The sequence below is a fragment of the Piliocolobus tephrosceles genome, chromosome 8, assembly GCF_002776525.5.
Source record: "Piliocolobus tephrosceles isolate RC106 chromosome 8, ASM277652v3, whole genome shotgun sequence".
NCBI lineage: Eukaryota > Metazoa > Chordata > Mammalia > Primates > Cercopithecidae > Piliocolobus > Piliocolobus tephrosceles.
The window spans coordinates 114,147,638-114,163,164 of record NC_045441.1 but is presented as its reverse complement, the minus strand read 5'-3'; the positions used below and the strand labels follow the sequence as shown (position 1 = coordinate 114,163,164).

The 15,527-nt window shown below is 37.8% G+C and overlaps 1 protein-coding gene across 7 annotated transcripts in view; it reads left to right on the top strand.

The window, feature by feature from the left end:
* The first annotated feature begins 5,242 nt into the window (after nt 1-5,242).
* The window catches only part of POT1 (protection of telomeres 1), a 99,674-nt gene continuing 89,389 nt past the window's right edge, over nt 5,243-15,527 (top strand). The window contains exons 1-2 of one of the 7 annotated variants that reach the window (XM_026454381.2): nt 5,243-5,460; nt 6,254-6,438. The gene's annotated coding sequence lies outside the window, so the exon portion shown is untranslated. Of the gene's footprint in view, nt 5,461-5,520; nt 5,753-6,253; nt 6,439-15,527 lie in introns of those variants that run through there. The other 6 variants (XM_026454380.2, XM_026454377.2, XM_026454376.2 and 3 more) reach the window with 6 other exon arrangements.

Genomic DNA, 15,527 nt, shown 5'->3' with positions numbered 1-15,527 from the left:
TCTTGAATTTTACAAATTGTTAGAAAACTAAGGGAAAGAACATGGCATAGCCAAACACTTGTAAATATTATCGGAGCCATAGCTGTAATTTATTTCTAATCCAAATCAAGGCACAGAAAGAAAATAAAAAAGAAAACAGGACACATCGGAAGAAGGTTAATTACATGCCTAGAAAAGAGACCATTTGAGAGGCAAACATTCAGGGGAGATGGTGCCCTGACCACAAATGTGAACATCCACATATATTTCTTCAGTAGACTATGACACCAAACTCACATGACTTGATTGTGTTAGGTTGTAGGATCATACAAAACATTTTGTGTGTCGAAATTCCATGCTTTCCCAACAGCCAAGTATTTATAATTCGGTTCCTCATAAGTACTGATATGATGATAATGCCATATTCCAGATATATAGCTAATAATTTAAAACATTTGGTTGGAATTTAATACATTTGTATTACCAGGTTTTTAAAAATATCAATGTGAGTTTGTTTAACGTGAGCCAGTTTCACAAGAGTCACACTCTGAGTATTTTTTTGTGTCTAATATCTGAGCATGATCACATAAAATCATTGCCTATATGAGGGTTTTATCTGTGGCAGTCTACAGCCTAGGGATAGCAAAAGAAGTGATGAATTTGATCTGAAGACCAAAATTAAGGCTGGATACAGGGTTTAGAGAGTATTTAAGAATATGAAAAATTATGTATATATTGATTAGCCTACAGTTTTTTATGCTTGAAGCCATATGTTTTTATAGGACTGAAATGTACTACAGAGAACTAAAATTTGCCTTTATTATATTGCTGTATTTTCATCTCTGCTTAATTCTTACTTCTCAGGAAGGTCTAATGTGACCTTTCTATCTAGGTCAGTTTCTTCCATTACATACTTTCCTAGTACCATGACTATTCTTTGTATCTCACATCATAATCAAAATTTTGCATCAGTTTATCTGAATTTTGAAAAGAGATTCTGTCTCCACTGCAAGATCCAAATCAGCTAGGGCCATGCCTGGTTGTGTCTAACTTACTGTTACATGGCCCTGCTCAATTTCAGGTACTTGGTAAATGTTCCCTGAATATTCATTAAGTTTACATAATACCTTTTTCCTAACATATTAAAAAAGTGTTATCAGAAATGGTGGCTCACGTCTGTAATCCCAGCATTTCGGGAGGCCAAGGTGGGAGGGGTCACTTGAACCTGGAGTTCGTGAACAGCCTGGGCAGCATAGTGAGACTTCACGTCTGCTAAAAATAATTAGTGGGGCACAGTGTTGCCTGCCTAAAATCCCAGCTACTCAAGAGGCTGAAGTGGGAGGATCACTTGAGTCTGGGAGATTGAAGATACAGTAAGAGGTATGATCTTCCCACCATATGCCAGCCAGGGCAACAGAGTGAGACCCTGTCTCAAAAAAAAAAAAAAAATATATATATATATATATATATAGAAAGAGAAAATGTTATACATGAGGTATATGAGGAAACATGTATATTTTTGGGGAAGTCATACATTTCTTATAGTCTTTGAACAAGAGAAAGTTCATATTTGTAATTCATTTATACAACTCAATACACTATATTGACCTACTTATAGTTTATAATTAAAATTTGAATATAGGTTATTTTATTTTTTTCTTGGACAATTCTTAAAATGAGTAGCAACTGAAGGAAAGACAATTTTGTAACTGATGAGGATTTTTTTTTCTTTTTTTTTGAGATGGAGTCTAGCACTGTCGCTGGGGCTGGAGTGCAATGGCGTGATCTCAGCTCACTGCAACCCCACCTCCCAGGTTCAAGCGATTGTCCTGCCTCAGCCTCCCGAGTAGCTGTGATTACAGGTGCCTACTACCACACCCGGCTAATTTTTTGTATTTTTAGTAGAGACAGGTTTTCACTATGTTGGCCAGGCTGGTCTTGAACTCCTGACCTCGTGATCTGCCTGGCTTGGCCTCCCAAAGATCTGGGATTACAGGTGTGAGCCACTGTGCCTGGCCTAGGATATTTTAAAGTAATAAATTTTTTTTTTTTTTTTTTTTTTGAGACGGAGTCTTGCTCTGTCGCCCAGGCTGGAGTGCAGTGGCCGGATCTCAGCTCACTGCAAGCTCCGCCTCCCGGGTTTACGCCATTCTCCTGCCTCAGCCTCCCGAGTTGCTGGGACTACAGGCGCCCGCCACCTCGCCCGGCTAGTTTTTTGTATTTTTAGTAGAGATGAGGTTTCACCGTGTTAATAAAAAGATTTATTATTAAAGTACAAAAGCTTTTGGGAGACCTCTTCAATGGACACTAATGTTTTCTCAATTTGTAGTACCTAATATTACGTTTTAAAAATATCTTTATTTTCTTCCTAATATGCAATGAATGATTACATGCTTTACCATTTAAATTTAGAACTTAAACATACATTTGTGAAAAATTTATGTTTGATTTATCTCCTGGTTCAGCTACATAACGACATAAAAATTTGATGCTTTATTGAAATAGGACTTTACAAATCCATTTAGATGTTCATTAGGATTGGGCAGAAAGACTATTCGATACAAGGAAATGAACTCCAACTAATGTAGCCTAGCTACTATTGCTAGAAAAATCTCAGGAGTAAGAAGATGATACTGTCAGGCTCTAGAGATGCAACCTGATGACAACAGCTTGCAGGACAGATCAACTGCAAATAGGAATGGGTTAATCACCCCACAATTAATGCAAAGGAAATGAATTTGAAGTGCCAGACATGTTAGGCAATTCAATTTTACATTTAGACATTAACAAGTAAATAGTAAAGGATAATATAAAAATGCTATGACAGGGAAGATGTGTCAGAAATTTGCAGATTCATTTCTTTCATTTTGATTTATAATAACTGTACTGAATCCTTATATTTATACATCACTTAAAAAATTACCCATTCTGCTTTTGGTCTTCATTATTTATTAATGAAAATTTAATTTTAACATTTCTTAAAATTGAACATTTTCACATTGTAGATTTTATATAAAAACTTTTTTCATTGCACCTTTAAAAGTCATAACTTCTAATAACAATTACATTAATTGTTAGCCTTAGAGTAGCTTTTTTATGCTGCTTCCACAGGCATAGAATAACAGTAATGGATTGTTTTGGCATTAATATGTCTTCATTGCCTTATTCAGTTGATTCAATCTCTTTTTTTCCTCTCTTATTATCTTAAATTGTACTGTATATTCATGAGCAATTTTCTTCATTTGTGGAAACTAATTATTAACGTGAGGTAAAGCATTACAGGCTCTGGAGCCTCTGCCACCAATTGGGAGATTATGCGGAAGAAATAAGACTGGAAGTTACTTGGACGTGTAGGAAGTGTTGTGTCCCACAGGAACTGAGAACAACCACTTTAACAAAATAAAAGGACTTACATATACATCTATTAGATACCTTCATTACATTCTATAGAACAGGGATACTTATCGGCTAAACAGATTATGAGAAATTTTAAAAGATTCAGTTGGTAGAAAGTAAGAGGAAAACTAGGACCATGTTGTAGCAAAAAGAATGTTTTCAAAAATGTGAGACTAAAAATGTCCTTTTGGGTTAGCAACAAAGAGTTCTTCAGTGGGCAGTTTAAGTGTAATGGGGTGGTGCTGGGCAGGGGTGGGTGGAGGGGTGGAAGTCAGAAGTAAGATAAACAGTTTTCCTCAGCATTTGTTCATTCAACAAATATTTAACACCCACAGAGGAGTGTGCGACCAACTAGGGAACATAGTAAGAACTCGTTTCCACAAGTTTTTTTTTTTTTAAATTGGCCGGGTGTGGTGGCCTGTCTGTGCCTGTGGTCCCAGCTACTTAGAAGGCTGAGGCCAGAGGATCGCTTGAGCACAGGAGTTCCAGGCTGCAGTGAGCTATGATCTTGCCACTGCACTCCAGCCTGGGCGACAGAGCAAGAGCCTGGGAGAATGTGTTTAAATGGTGACAGGAAAGAATGAATAAAGAAGGAAAGCTTAAAATACATTGAGAGAAAATATATTGATGATGATGGAAGGGAGATGAAAGTGGTCAGGGTCCAAAGCCCATGTGGAGGGCTTCATATAGAAAGAAAGAACAGTATTTCACAGCTGGATGCAGCCAGAGATGGAAGGATAGCATCTAAACTTTCCCTACAGTTTTCCTCAAATGGACAACTCCTGAGTTCAAGCACTTGTCACCTCTGGCTTCTGCATGGGATATAACTACAGGGATGGGGAGGGGAAATGGGAGATGGGCTAACACTGAATGCTCCCTGTTGATAAAAAAGGCTCTTTAAACATAGTCAGCTGGCTGAGCGCGCTGGCTCACGTCTGTAATCCCAGCACTTTGGGAGGCTAAGGTGAGCGGATCACAAGGTCAGGAGTTCGAGATCAGCCTGGCCAAAATGGTGAAACCCGTCTCTACTAAAAAAACACAAAAATTGGCTGGGCATGGTGGCCTGCGCCTGTAATCCCAGCTACTCGGGAAGCTGAGGCAGGAGAATTGTTTGAACCCGGGAGGCGGAGGTTGCAGTTAGCTGAGATCGTGCCATTACACTCCAGCCTGGCGACAGAGTGAGATTCCGTTTTCAAAAAAAAAAAAAAAAAAAAAGTTAGCTATATCCTCCTACAAATATGTATATAAAGAAGATATTTTAGTTCAAATTAGTCTTGGAAATATTCATGTAAATTCTTTATTACATTTAGTTGCACACTAGGATGGTTTCACTTAAATGATTTAAGGCATATATCTGAAATTAGCAGAGGATTCATGTTTAACAATTTATCATTATAAATGATAAATTATAATACTTATCAATTCTGTTATAATAAATATTAAATAAGAAACTATAATAAACCTATAATTTATAACTATTAATTATACCACAAAATCATAGCCCTATAAAACAATGACAAGGTTACAAATCTGTCTGTAAATAGTAAGACTCAATGGTGGCATTAATGCCAATGTCCGAAATTACTATAGAAACTCTCAAATAACACTGTTATCCTTGTAAATGCTTCCTTATAAAGACTGCAGTGGGTGCCTACTTCTTCGGGGAAGAGAACTGGACATTAAAAGAAATGTTCTGCCTGCATAAGCTTCCAATCTACCAAACGGAAGCTGAAACCCCGCCCAGCGAACCCGCCCGGTTGCCCCGAACTTGCCTCCCGTCACGCAAGCTGGAAAGCGACTGGGGGCGGAGCTAAGGGGAGCGGCAAGAATTCCGGAAATATGACCGGACTGGGCGGGGCCTGTTCCTTGGCCTTACGCTCCCGTTGGCGCCGCATCCTGTCACTATTTCGCCAAACCTCCAGGCGCCGTCTGTGTGTGAACGGTTACACAGCTTGGCGCCGCGGGCGGAGAACTATTGGCTATGCTCAGGATTCTGCACGCATGCGTGGAGCTGGACCGTCAGCGTGCGAGTGACGTCACGTGCGCGCCCATCTAAACTCTTCCTAGGGTTCTTTCTAACTGCGGGTGAGTAAAATTTGTAAGGTTTGGTGTGTTCGTTGAGTGGCTACCAGACGGAAGGGGCCCGGGATTGAATTAGTTTAGATCCAAATTTGATGTCATTATCGCAGAGAAACACTTTTTCTTACGAGTGTTCATCTCGATCCTACTGTGTTCAGCATCTTTCTTGGTGTTTTGGGAGGAGCGGACAGAGTTAAGTCCAAGTCCCCGCCCTCACGGAGCTCAGGTGGCTTGGGGGAAGATTGGTGCGCAAACGTTAAAATTGGATATCGACACTAGTGAGTGTCCCAGTCAAGAGGTCTGTAAATAAGGCGGAGCCTACGATGCACAAGTTAATCTCAGTTCAGTAATTTTTGTTTTTTAGTTTATTTAGGGGGTGAAGGGAGGAGGCCACAGAAACATATTGGAGTACGAAGCTTTTGGTGCACAATTTGCCTATACAGTATTACAGCTTCCGTGGGGGATAAAAAAAAAACCCAGGATTATTCAGCCTCCCTCTTCCCCAATAACTTTTACATTTTAAAGCACAATGGTAAAGACATTTGTTAGTGACATTGTTACAGATTTTAAAACTTGCTTTTTAGAGGTACTTTAGATACGCAGCTTAGTAGAAAATGGTTAAGTTTCAGTTCCGTGGAAGAATGTCCTGTATTGATCTTTGCAATAAAATTGTAAAATGATCCATCCTCCTGCCACCCCCAACCCTGAACCGTGTTAACCGTAATAAGAAAAAGCATAAAAAGACTTAAAGCAAATTATTAACTGCATTTTGGATAAAACACTGGTTTTGTATCTTCAGCAGCAAGTTGTCAAATTCCCTAGTTGAATTTGCTTTGGACATCAGTGTGAAGAAGAACTGATATGCCACTTGAATTAATAAAGGAAGTCAATGGGGTGCCTGAAGTTCAGCCTCTGAGTAAATTACGTAAAGTAGATTTCGGATCCCTACAGCCAGGTTACAATTATAGCAAGAAATATATTCAGGTAAGAACTTCTGTAACTCAGAATGCTTTTTCCTACTAAAAGGAATGCAGTTTTTTAATGTTGAGTTTATTTATGAGAACTGGTTTAGGTATGGTTTTTGTCTTTGTGGTAACATTTGAGATTGAATATTTCAATACGTTTTTCAGTATTTATTTAGCAAACAATTAGCAAATTCCTGAAACATTGGAGTAAGTTTCTGAGGTACAAAGATGAAGAAATATAGTCCCTGAACTAAAGGTAATCACATTTCTATGGGGTCTGACAATCACCTGATCTCCAGTTAAAATTAATAGGTGTGTTATTAGCATTGTGATATGTGAGCATAAGAGCTTTTGGTTCTGACAGATCAGGAAAGTTGAGCTGGAAGTTACGAGATAACAGACTGTGCTGTACCTTCCTTTGGTGTAAAAAACAGTCCTTATGTGCATATTGAGGAATTTGGATGTTACTCTAAAAACTATGGGAAGTCTTTGGTAGGTTTTAGCAGGAGAAAAACATGATTTACTTTGAGTTTAAAAAACTTTGCTTCTAGTTAGAGAGTATATTGGAGAAGGCAAGATTAGTGGAAAGGTGTTAAGAGGCAATTACAGTAATTTAGATGAGAGTTGATGATGATCTGGGCCAGTAGCAGAGGGGATGCTGGGAAGGAGATTGAAAAAAGATAGTAATAGTAATACCTAAAGTTAACATTCGTTGCATTTTTTTTCCATACGTTAGGTAGTGTTTTAAGTTCTTTACATATATTATTTAATCATCACAAAGACCTATGACGGTAGGTACTGTTATTAAAGACACTGTGTTTCAGAAAGGTTAAGCAATTTGCTTGAGATTGTATTGATAAAATGTAGTAGAGCAGGAAATTTGAATATAGATGATTTGCTTTAGACTTGACAGGATAAAGAAGCAGAATCAGTAGGTCTTAGAAAACAATTAGACTAGAGTGGCAAAGAGAAATTCAGGAAACTTCTGTTTCTAATTCCTAGCCAGCCAGGAGAAGAAAATAGGGGGTACACATTTAGGAAGAAACGTTTACGGAGTTCAATTTGGACAAATTTGAAAGGTCTTTAGAGATGTATAGATAGTAGTGTCCAGTAGGCAAATGGTTTGGGGAATTTGAAGCTCAAAGGGTCTCTAATTTAGATGGGTTTGAGCCAAAGCATAGAAGAGAAGAGAACCATGTTGAAGGAGTCAGTGAAAGAAAGTAACATGAATAGGAAGCAGAGATGGTCTAGAGAAAGAGGAAGAAACTCAGGAGAGAGTGGTGTCTTTGATACATAAGAAAGCAAGTTTCAGTAACACTTGTATAGATTGCTGTTTAGTAGGCACTCTCCTAAATGCTTTGTATATGTAATCTCTTAATCCTGAGGATCCTAAGTATTATTCTCATTTTATAGCTGGAAAACAAACACTGGTTCAGTAATTTATTCAGGGTCTGGTAGCCAGTAAGTGGCTGAGCAGTGATTTACATGCCCATTGTCTTTGCTACTAACCAGAGCATTATGTTGCTATTAGATGCTCAAAGGTCTGAAAAGTATCTGTTCGTTCTAATAACCAAGAAATTATTGATCACTTGGAAAAGTTAGTTTTGTTTAAACACTAAGAAGCAAATTCATTTTCCGGTAGTGTGAGGATTGAATGTCAGGTGAAAAAATGAAAGCAGAAAATGTCTGTCAAGAAATGAGTTGTGATACTTTTGATAATTTAAGCAATTTTTAAAAATTTGTTTTGTAAATATGTATGGGAAACAAGTGCAATTTTGCTACATTGATATATAGCATTGTGGTGAAGTAAGTGCCTTCAGTGCATCTGTCCCTGGAGCAATACAGCTTATACCCACCAAGCAACCTCCCATCATCCACTCCACTCCTAATCCCCTACCCCTCCAAGTTTCCATTGTCCATCTCTCTACACTCTGCTTCCCATGTGTACTCATTATTTAGCTTACATTTTTGAGTGAGAACATGCAGTATTTCTCTTTGTGTCTCAGTTGTTTCATTTAAGATAAAGGTCTCCATTTCTATCCATGTTGCCGTGAAAGACAATTTCATTCTTTTTAATGTCTAAATAGTATTGTGTATATATATGACTTTTAAAATCCAGTCCTCCATTGATGTACACTTCGGTTGATTCCGTATCTTTGTGATTTTGAATACCACTGTGGTATACATATGAGTGCAGGTCTCTTTTTTATTTAATGATTTCTTTTCCTTGGGTAGATACCCAGTAGTGGGACTGCTGGATCAAATGGTAGTTCTACTTTTAGTTCTTTGAGAACTCACTGTACTGTTTTCCATAGAGGTTGTAGTAATGTGTGTTCTCGCCAACAATGTATAACAGTTCCTTTTTCTTTGCACCCCAATGTCTGTTATGTTTTTGTCTTTTTAGTACCCGTTCTGATTGGTGTAAGGTGATATTTCATTGTGGTTTTAATCTGCATTTTACTGATGATTAGTTATATTGAACATTTTCTCATGTGCTCGTTGGCTGTTTATCTTCTCTTGAAAAATGTCTATTCGTGTCCTTAGCCTACTTTTTAATGGGATTATTTGGGGTTTTTTGGTTGAGTCCCTTGTAAAATCTGGATATTAGTCCCCTGTTGAATGCATAGTTTGCAAATATTTTCTCTCATTCCAGAGATTGTTCATTCTGTTGATTATTTCTTTTGTAGCACAGAAGCTTTTTAGTTTAATTAAGTTCCATTTGTCTATTTGTGTTTTTATTGCCTGCACTTAGTCATTAGGTCTTAGTCATTGTGGGGAAAAGAAAGATCAGACTGTTACTGTGTCTATATAGAAAGAAGTAGACATAAGAGACTCCATTTTGTTCTGTATTTGAGATGCTGTTAATCTGTGACCCTACCCCCAACCTTGTCCTTGCAAGAGACATGTGCTGTGGTGACTCAAGGTTTAACGGATTTGGGGCTGTGCAAGGTGTGCTTTGTTAAACAAGTGCCTGAAGGCAACTTGCTGGTTAAAAGTCATCACCATTCTCTTAATCTCAAGTACCCAGAGACACGTACACTGCCAAAGGTCGCAGGGACCTCTGCCTAGGAAAGCTAAGTATTGTCCAAGCTTTCTCCCCATGTGATAGTCTGAAATATGGCCTCATGGGAAGGGAAAGACCTGATCGTCCCCCAGCCTGACACCCGTGAAGGGTCTGTGCTGAGGAGGACTAGTGTGAGAGGAAAGAAGGCCTCTTGGCAGTTGAGATAGAGAAAAGCATCTGTCTCCTGCTCATCCCTGGGCAATGGAACATCTCGGTGTAAAACCCGATTGTATGTTCTGTTTACTGAGAAAGGAGAAAACTACCTCAGGGCGAAATGTGGGACTTGCTAGCACAATGATGCTCTTTATGCACTAAAAAGGTTTATGGAGATGTTTACATATGCATATCAAGGCACAGCATTTTTCCTTAAACTTATGTCACAGAGATCTTTACTCGCCTGTCTTACTGCTGACCTTCTCCCTACGATTGATCTATTATCTTGTCACTTCCCTTTTTCTAAGATGGTAAAGATAATGATCAATAAATACGGAGGAAACTCAGAGACCAGTGCCAGCGTGGGTCCTCTGTATGCTGAGCGCCGGTCCCCTGGGCCCACTTTTTCCTTCTCTATACTTTGTCTCTGTGTCTCATTTCTTTTCTCAAGTCTCTCTTTCCACCTAACGAGAAACGCCCACGGGTATGGAGGGGCAGGCCACCCCTACAGTCATGAATTGTTTGCCTAAACCAATATCTAAAAGAGTTTTTCCTAGGTTTTCCTCTAGTATTTTTATAGTTTTGGGTCTTGCATTTAAAATTTTAATCCATCTTAAGTTTATTTTCATATGTGGTGACATATACGAGTCCAGTATCACTTTTCTGCATGTGGCAATCCAGTTTTCCCAGCACCATTAATTGAAAAGTTTGTCTTTTCTCCAGTGTAGTGTTCTTGCCATCTTTGTCATAGATCAGTTGGCTGTAAGTATGTGACTTTATTTCTCATTTCTCTGTTTTATTCCATTTATCTGTGTGTCTATTTTTATACTACTACCATACTATTTTGGTTGCTATAGCCTTGTAATATATTTTGAAGTGAGGCAATGTGTACCTCCACCATTGTTCTTTTTGATTAGAATTGCTTTGGCAATTTGGCCTCTTTTTTGGTTCCGTATGAGCTTTATCATTGTTTTCTTCTAATTCTGTGAAGAATGACATCAGTAATTTGATAAGGTTTACATTGAACCTGTAGCTTTGGGCGATATGTTCATTTTAATAATATTAATTCTTCTGACCCACCAGCATGAGATGTTTTTCCATTTTTTTAATGTTGTTTACAATTTCTTTCATCTGTCCTTTGTAGTTTTCCTTGCAGAGATCTTTTACCTTGTTAGTTAAGTATGTTCCTAGGTATTTTATTTTATTTTTGCAGCTATTGTGAATGGGATTGCATTATTGATCCTCAGCTAGCTTTTTATTGGTGTATAGAAATACTACTGATTTTTGTACATTGATATTGTATCCTGAAGCTTTACTTAATTTACCAATCTAAGAGATTTTTGGTGGAGTCTTGAGGGTTTTCTGTATACAAGATCATATCATTAGCCAACCATGATAATTTGACTACTTCTTTTCCAATTTGGATGCCTTTTGTTTTTTTCTCTTGCCTGGTTGTTCTGGCTAGGACTTGCAGTACTATACTGAATAAGAGTGGTGAAAGTGGGTATCCTTATCTTGTTCCAATTCTTAGAAGGAATCTTTTCAACCTTTCCCCAATTCAGTATTATGTTGGCTGTGGATTTGTCATATATGGCCTTTATTATGTTGAGGGATGTTCCTTCTGTGTCTGGTTTGTTGTGTTATGCCCAGACTGTTTGTTCCCCAAAGAAGACCACCAGAGTCCAGAGTCAAAGCCAAGCGGCAAGGATCTTTTACTGCAAGTTCGAACTTAGTCTCTCCGCATCACAGCTTACAAGAGGGCCTCGAACAATGTGTGCGCTCGCTTTTTATAGCCCGCTGTAAACAGGACTTGTAAGGTTACAGAGGAACAAGGGAATTCTTTAGGTTACAGCATTACAATTGGTTAACATATTAAGTTATACATTTAGCAGTTATCTATTGGTTCCCGTGCTTTCAGTAAAACTACAAACGGCTGTGTCGTTATCAGGGATTTTTCCAGGTGGTGTTTTTCTAAAGTTGAGATATATGGTGGGACGTGTTTGTTCTGGGCTCAGGAAGTTGAGAGATATATGGTGTTTGTACTGGGCTCAGGAAATTGAGAGATATATGGTGTTTGTACTGGGCTCAGGAAATTGAGAGATATATGGTGTTTGTACTGGGCCCAGGAAATTGAGAGATATATGGTGTTTGTGTTGAGCCCAGGGCTGAGGAATGTGCCTGATTTCTTTCAGTTGAGGATTTTTGTCATGAATGGAAGATGAATTTTGTCAAATGCTTTTTCTTCATCTGTTGGGATGATCATCTGATTTTTGTCCTTAATTCTGTTTATGTGGTGTATAACACTTACTGATTTGTGTATGTTGAACTATCCTTGCATCCCTGAGATAAATCTCACTTGATCGTGGTGTGTGATCTTTTTGACATGCTGTTGGATTCAGTTTGCTAGTATTTTGTTGATAATTTTGCGTGAATGTCATCAGAGATACTAGTTGTCAGACCTCTGAGCCCAAGCCAAGCCATCGCATCCCCTGTGACTTGCACATATACGCCCAGATGGCCTGAAGTAACTGAAGAATCACAAAAGACGTGAAAATGCCCTGCCTCGCCTTAACTGATGACATTTCACCACAAAAGAAGTGAAAATGGCCGGTCCTTGCCTTAAGGGATGATATCATCTTGTGAAATTCCTTTTCCTGGCTCATCCTGGCTCAAAAAGCTCCCCCACTGAGCACCCTGTGACCCCCACTCCTGCCTGCCAGAGAACAATCCCCCTTTGACTGTAATTTTCCTTTCCCTACCCAAATCCTATAAAACGGCCCCACCCTTATCTCCCTTCGCTGACTCTCTTTCGCACTCAGCCTGCCTACACCCAGGTGAAATAAACAGCCATGTTACTCACACAAAGCCTGTTTGGTGGCCTCTTCACTCGGACGCGCATGACACTAGTCTAATTTTTGTCTTTGTGTGTCTTTGTCTGGTTTTGATATCAGGGTGATACTGACCTTGTAGAATGGGTTAGGGAGAATTCTCTCCTCAGTAGTTTTAGAATAGTTTCAGGTGGATTGGTGTTAGCTCTTTTTGTGTTTTGTACATCTAGGCTGTGAATCCATCTGGTCCTGGACTTTCTTTTATTGGGATTTTTTTTTATTACTATACAGTCTTGCTATCATCATTGATCTATTCAGGAATTCTGTTTCTTCCTGGGTCAATCTTGGGAGGTCGTATGTTTCCAGCAATTTATCCATTTTCTCTATGTTTTCTAGTTTATGGGCATGTAGTTATACATAATAGTCTCTGATTACCTTTAGAATTTCTGTGGTATCAGTTGTAATGTCTCCTTTTTCCTCTCTAATTTTATTTGGATCTTTTCTCTCCTTTTCTTGGTTAGTCTAGCTGGTAGTTCATCAATTTTGTTTCTCTCTTTAAATAACCAACTTTTTGTCTAATTGATCCTTTGGGTTTTTTTGTTGTTGTTTTTGGTTCTTGTTCATTTAGTTTTGCTCTGATCTTGGTTATTTCTTTGCTTCTCCTAACTCTGAGTTTCATTTGTTCTTTTTTTCTAGTTTCATTGAGGTGTGATGCTAGCGTGTTAATTTGTGATCTTTCTACTTTTTTCTCTACTGAATCCCGCATTGTTTGCTTGTCTAGGAAATATTTTATATCTCTTTTATTAAGCTTCTTCTGGCAGGATATAAAATTTTGGCTTACTTTTTTTTTTTTTTTGAGCACTTTGAAAATGCCATCCATTCCCTTTTGGCCTGTAAGATTTTTGTTGAAAAGTCCGGTTAGTTTTATAGTGTTTTCTTTATAGGTGACTAGATAGATGCTTTTCTCTTGGTAATTTTAAAATTCTTTTTTTTAAACTTTGACTTTACATGTTATGAATATAATATGCTATGGTGAAGTCCTTTTTGCAGTGTATTTTCCTGGGGATAGCTGGGTTTCCTGTATCTGGATGTCTAACTCTCTTGCTAGACTTTAGAAGTTTTCATTGATTATTTCCTTAAATAGGTTTTTAAAACTTTCTAATCTCCCTTTCCTCTTAGGAATACTGATAATTCATACGTTTGTTTGCTTTTTGTAGTCCTGGACATTTCAAAAGGCTTTGCTCATTCCTTTTTATACTTTTTCCTATTTTTGCCTGACTGCATTATTTCAAAATTTCATTCTGTCTTCAGGTTCTGAGATTCTTTCTTTTCCTTGGTCTAATCTGTTATTGAATCTTTTGAATATATTTTTTATTTTCTTCAATTTTTTAATTCATGGTTTCCATTTTCTTTCTTTCTTTCTTTTTCTTTTTTTTTTTTTTTTTAAAGATCTCTGTTTCATTGGTAAATCTCATTCATAACCTGAATTGATTTTCTGATTTCTTTGTATTGGTTTTCAGATTTCTCTTGCATCTCATTAAACTTCTTTAAAATCACTAGTTTGGATTCTTTATCTGGCATTTCGAGGAATTTTTTTTAATTGATATTTATTGCTAGATAATTGTTGTGGTCTTTTAGCGATGTCATATTTCTCTGCTTTTTCATGTTTTCTGTGCGCTTCCTTTGATATCTGCGCACCTGGTATAGCAATTACTTGGTCTATTTTTTTTTTTTTGAAATTGCATTTGTAGGGAAGAAATGTTTTCTGAAGATGTATATATGTTGTTGGTTAAGATACTTTGGCTTTGATTTTCGGTGCCTTTGGTAGTGTGGCCTTATATTAAGAGTGTATCGGCTGGGCACGGTGGCTCAAGCCTGTAATCCCAGCACTTTGGGAGGCCGAGATGGGCGGATCACGAGGTCAGGAGATTGAGACCATCCTGGCTAACATGGTGAAACCCAGTCTCTACTAAAAATACAAAAAACTAGCCGGGCGAGGTGGCGGGCGCCTGTAGTCCCAGCTACTGGCAAGGCTGAGGCAGGGGAATGGCGTGAACCCGGGAGGCGGAGCTTGCAGTGAGCCGAGATCCGGCCACTGCACTCCAGCCTGGGCGGCAGAGCAAGACTCCGTCTCACAAAAAAAAAAGAGTGTATCAACATTTCCTTTCTTTTTCAACTTATTTATGGTTTAGTATTTTAATTATCTCAGCATATAATAGGATCATGTTTTTTTGATCCAGTCTGACAGTCCCACTATTTAATCAGCATAGTCAGCTTATTTAAAATAATTATTGATATGGTTTTGTTTGTCTATGAAACGACTTGAGTTCCCTTTGTTTTTCCTGTTTTTTGTTTTCCTTCCTGAGTTCTTTTGGGTTAAATATTTTTTATTCTATTTTATTTTCTCTATTGGCTTTGAGCAACACCTGTTTTGTTCCTTTAGTGGTTATGATAGTGCTAACAATATGCATCCTTACTAAGGTATACTTACAGCTACTATTGTACCATTCCCCATAGTACAGTTGTTATTGCTCATATCCTGCTTTTTTCTTCCCACTTGACATATATAAGAATCTTATAATAGTGAAATTCCATTTACTTACTCCCCTGTTCATTGAGCTGTTATATTTTTTACATGTACATGCATTATAAACTCTACCTTACATTACTACTTTTGCTTTAAACAATGAGTCGTCTTTTAAGGAAATTAAAAGAAGGAAAAAATATGGTCTTTATATTTACTGACATATTTACCATTTCTGGTGTTCTTCATTTTTACTTGTAGATCCATTTTTATCTGGGCATTATTTCCCTTCATCTTGAAAAACATCTGCCATTTCATATATTTCAGCTGGAGATAACTTCTCTTAGCTTTCATTCATTTGAAAATGGCTTTATTTCATGTTTGTTTTGAGGGATGTATTTATTGGATATAGAATTCTGGGTTGACTTTTTTTTTCTTTTAGGACTGTAGAGATACCACTCCACTGCTTTCTGGCTTCTATTTTGTATGTGATTTGCATTTTTTTACTGTCCCCTTTCTATTTTATCTTTTAGTTTTAG